Below are 5187 nucleotides of genomic sequence, written 5' to 3'. Positions count from 1 at the left end.
CAGACTGGACCTGCTAAACAACAATGACAACTGCAACAAAAAAATAGCTGGGCATTGTGGCGGGTGCCTGCAATCCCAGCAAATTTGGGAGGCTGAGGCAAGACAATCACTTAAGGCCAAGAGTTTGAGGTTGCTGTGAGCTATGACACCACAGCACTCTACCAAGGGCCACATAGTGAGACTCTGTCTCAAAAAATAAAGAGAGAAAAGCAGGTGAGAAGAAAGGTTCATGGAGAAAAGCAGCTGTAACCATGGGACTAACCCAAATCAGACCTATTCTATTGATAACAAACTGTCAAGTTAACTTGTAGGCATCCTGGGGACTCAGAACCAAGAAGACTGGGACATGACAAGACCCTAAATAAGAGGATTTTTCCATTGTCCATTGGGCTGGAAGACCTAGGACGAAAACCTGCCTCAACATGTCTTACCCTAAATGGCCAAATTGGAAGTCCTCCAATCATACCCTGCCAAGCCAACATTCCTAAATCCTTTCTCTTACTCTCTGAGCCCAGAAAGTTGCACAGACCCCAAATCAGGGAAACAGAGGTTTTGCACTGTCATGCGTCTCTAGCTGTGTCCTGAGCAAGGACTCCTGATAGTCCACCTCTATCTCTGATAGTTTACTCTTCTTGCTGGGCAGTCTTTTCTCAAAAGCTGGTGCCATAGCCATGTGCAGTGGCACACCCAGAATCCTAGCATTCTGGGAGGCTGAGGTAGGTGGGTAGCTTGAGCTCTGGAATTTAAGAACAGCCTGAGCAAGAACCAGACCCTGTCTCTACTAAAAATAGAAAATCTAGATAGGTGTTGTGGCGGGTACCTGTAGTCCCAGCTACTCAGGAGGCTGAGGCAAGAGGATTGCTTGAGTCCAAGAGTTTGAGGCTGCTGTGAGCTATGATGGTTGTCCTTCACAGACACAGGCCAGAGGACAGCAAGGAATTGTGAAAAGCCTTCATTTGCTGACAGTAAAACCTAAGGAACACAAACTTGCTATCTTTGGTGTGGGAAAGGGGGTGTATCCAGAGAGTGGTCCCAGGCTGGCTCTGCAGGCCTCAGCCCTATGGCAGAATAGCTATGTCAGGGTGCCCAAGAGCCCCACAGGGCCCTGGCCCAGTGTCTGTCTAGTCACAGCTGTCTCTGAGGGCTTGAAACCCATGTTGTCCAGGGGAAACCTGAAGGCCAGCAGCTTCATCTCATATGTGTGCAGCAGGTCATTATGGGCCTGTGGAGATGGATTATGTCAAGAAGGAAAGGAACCTTGGCTTGGTGCCTGTCGTTCAGTGGTTAGGGTACCAGCCACATACACCAGGGCTGGCAGGTTCAAACCCAGCTCAGGCCAGCTAAACAATAATGACAACTACAACAAAAAAATAGCCGGGCTTATGGTGGGCACCTGTAGTCTAAGCTATTTGGGAGGCTGAGGCAAGACAATCACTTAAGCCCAAGAGTTTGAAGTTGCTGTGAGCTGTGACACCACAGCACTCTACCGAGTGCAACATACTTGAGATTCTGTCTCAAAAAAAAAAAAAAGAAAAGAAAGAAAGAAAGAAAGTAACCACCTTAGCCTGATCAGTAGGTGACATGTGCAGGTCCAGCTTCAAGGAAGGGCAGACAGGGAGGGGTTAGTGAGTGGCAGATGTGCACCTCATAAGCACTAACTAGGTAGGCCACCATGGGGAGGTGCTGTCATCATTCCTCTTTCACAAATGAGGAGACAGAGGGAGAGAGTAGGGGATGTGGAGCAGAACTGTGGCCTGGGTGGGTGGGCTCTGGGTTCTGGTATCTATTACCTGCCCTGATGAGCACAGCACCTTCCACCACCACCCCCACTGATCTTAGGAGAGAGATGGCCTGGCCTAGGCAACAACACTATGTTCATAGCACATGACCAAACCCCATGGGACAGTGCACTTGGGCTGTCAAGTGTGGTAGAAAGCGGAGGCAGGTGGCAACAGACTGGAGCTGGCCCCAAGGAATAGCCCTAAGGGCAGGGCCAGGGGCATAGCTGTACCTTGCAGACCCGGGTCAGCTCATACTGCTGTTCTTTGATTCTAGAACATCCTGGGGAGAGAGGAAAATGTGAATTTAAGAGACATCTTTTGGTGGAGATAGATGGTGTGGATGGCTCCAGCAGGGGTCCTCCGAAGTTTAGGGAATAACAGCCTGGCTGGACCAATGGGTATATCACACAGAAGGCAGGTCAGCAGGAAAAAGTCTCCAAGGGTCCAGAGAAGACAGCAAAGGAGAAAGGGAGACACAGGAGTGCACACCTGCAATATCTGTGTCTCCATAGAGAAACTACCAAGACCCATAAGAAATGAAGGTGGCATTAGCATGCTGGGAGTGCAATCCCCACATTGTGGAGACTGGAGCTAAACATATTCACAAGTCCTTAAATTTCTTGCACTATCTGAGTGTATTATCCTTTTTGCTTTTATTAGAGACAGGGTGGAGTACAGTGGCACCATCACAGCTCACTGCAGCCTCGAACTCCTGGGCTCAAGTGATCCTCCTGCTTCAAGCCTCCAAAAGTGCTAAGTCTTAAGACCATTGCACACAGCCCTGTATATTTTATAACAGTGAAAAAAGTCACTAACTTTTAAGGCTTAAGCAGTGTTGGCCCCACCAGTGTGAGCAGAGGTCTGACCACACGGTGAAGCTTCCAGGGCTCCCACCTGTGGGCCACTGCTGGGTCTGGCCTGGCTGTAGAGCCATCTCTGCTGCCAACTGACCAGAATCCAGAGAAGCTCCCCAAATCTCCACCTGCCCACACTCCCCATTGTAACTACCCATGTCCTAAATCCACACATCTTGTTGGGCCTCCCAGTGCTGTCTCCATCCCAGGAAAGGAGCGGTGCTCCAGACACAGAGGTACTGAGGAGACAAAGTCGTCCCCCAGGCTATGTCCGGGTCTGTGCACAAGCAGCTGGGCTCAGGCCCAAAGAAATTCTGAGAGTGGCTTTTCCACCCCCAACCCTCCTCACAGTGTACTTGGGTGACGAGATCCTGACATGCTCAGATAAGCCAGGCTTGAGAACTGAAGTGGGAAGACGGTCAGAGCTCATGACATGGCCTTAGCACTTTTGGAGCCCTGTGATTTTTCATGTGTGTCCAGTGGAAAGAAACCCCTATCCTGCAGACAGCGGCACTGCTTTCCAACCAAGAAGGATGTTCAGGAGGATGGATGTAGAGATTCTAGATCCCCTGGTTGACCTCAGTTGGGCTGGAAATGAAGTTACCAGATAAGCTGAGATTGTGGGGAGAGAGGAACTATGTCAGATAAAGGACTGAGGTTGTGGGGAGCAGAGGAACTGTGTCACCTTGGACAGGCTGGCTTCTGGTGGCTGAACTGCTGGCATTGGTGGAAGACTGTGTACAAACTTGTGACCATTTCATCTGTGCATGCAGGCAGCTGAAAAGCAGTGGTCTGGACCTTTTTTGAGTTTGGGTGGGAGTCTGGGGAGGGAAGTTGCGGGCTAGGCCCAAGTGATATTCCAATTTCTAAGCCAGGGGTTTTAATATGGGGCAAGGTTGTTTACCAGTTTTCTTAGGCTACTGGGCACTTTGCTGCTCCTGGCTCTGGCCCTCTTTTGGGGCTGTCTACAGTTGAGTTGGCAGTTTCTGGTGGGACTGAGTGACCATTAGTCTGAAGGGATAAGGCCCTGGCTCTTTTCTTGGCTGGATTCTCCTACCTTGAGTGTTGCTTGACACTGAGAGATAGGAGCCCACGGTAGCAGCTGGTAAGAATAGTTCAGTGGAGCTAGCTGAAGTTTCCTTGGGTCAAACAGAGAACTAGTAGGCAGAAGAATACACTGAGAAGAATACAGTAGCTAGTGGGCGCTACTGCCAGCCTGAAGAGGAAGTGGCTTGACTCTTGACCATGGCTGGGGTTCCTGAGGATGAACTACACCCTTTCAATATGCTAGGGGTTGAAGCTACAGTATCAGATGTTAAACTGAAGAAGGCTTATAGACAGCTGGCAGTGATGATTTATCCTGACAAAAATCATTCCCAGCTGGGTGTGGTGGCTTATACCTGTAATCCTAGCACTCTGGGAGGCCAAGATAGGTGGATTGCTCGAGCTCATGACTTCCAGACCAGCTTAACCAAGAGCAAGACCCCATCTCTACTAAAAAGAAAAAAAAATAGAAAAACTAGCTGGGTCTTATGGCAGGCACCTATAGTCCCAGCTACTTGGAAGGCTGAGATAAGAGGATCACTTGAGCCCTAGAGTTTAGAGTTGCTGTGAATTACAACACCATGGCACTCTACCCAGGGCAACAGAGAGCTGTCTTAAAAAACAAATCAGCACTCCTGGGCCTAGGAAGTCTTCAAGGTCTTGCAGGCAGTTTGGGACATTGTCAGCAATGACGAAAAGCAAAAGCAATATGAGATGAAACAAATGGCATAGAATGAGCTCAGCCAGTGAATGAGTTTCTGTCCAAGCTATAAGATGACCTCAAGGAGGTAACGAATACTATGATGTATAGCTGATGTCAAGGAAAGCACAGGAGGTTTGAAATGCACAGGGAACCTAAGAATGCCAGATACTATGCTAAGTGTAAATAAGCTGCACCCTGCTGAAGAAGGAGACTTTTGGTCAGAGTCAAGAATATTGAACCTGCACTGATGGAGGAAAAGTTGTATGACATTACAGGGTGGGCAGAATGCCAACGTGCAGGAATCTCCCCAGATACCCGGAGTCCCTTATAGATATAGATTTGGTTCTCGAATCTTAAGCACTAGCAGTGAGCAGAGATCCACCCTAGTTTTTCCTGCTGATGTTCATGATTTCTTGAGCTGAATCTTTCAAGTATTGTCAGTCCAGATGTCCCATGGGGACTTCTTTGTAGCTCCTCAGGCCAGCCCTGGGACCACTGCAGCCTCTAAGCCTAACAGCTCAGTACTCAAGGGAGAAGCCAACCACAGTGACAGAAGAAACTGAGGAGGCCTTTCCAACATAGACACCCCTTCTTTTCTTTCTTCAAATCAATGTCAGGAAGTTAAAATGGCTGTGAATACACAATAAATAATTAAATAAATAAGTATATAAGTAAATAAATAAACAAATAGGAAATAAAACAGCCGGGTGTTGTGGCGGGTGTCTGTAGTCCCAGCTACTTGGGTAGCTGAGGCTAGGGGATCACTCAAACCCAGGAGTTTGAGATTTCTGTGAGCTATGATGCC

At 48.5% G+C, this 5187-nt stretch overlaps 1 pseudogene; it reads left to right on the top strand.

The window, feature by feature from the left end:
* The first annotated feature begins 4393 nt into the window (after positions 1–4393).
* Positions 4394–4964, top strand: LOC128596632 (dnaJ homolog subfamily C member 14-like; annotated as a pseudogene).
* Positions 4965–5187: the final 223 nt, after the last annotated feature.

Source organism: Nycticebus coucang, chromosome 10 (genome assembly GCF_027406575.1).
Source record: "Nycticebus coucang isolate mNycCou1 chromosome 10, mNycCou1.pri, whole genome shotgun sequence".
Classification (NCBI taxonomy): domain Eukaryota; kingdom Metazoa; phylum Chordata; class Mammalia; order Primates; family Lorisidae; genus Nycticebus; species Nycticebus coucang.
The sequence above is the reverse complement of the archived record's forward strand: the minus strand, read 5'-3'. Positions and strand labels throughout refer to the sequence as shown.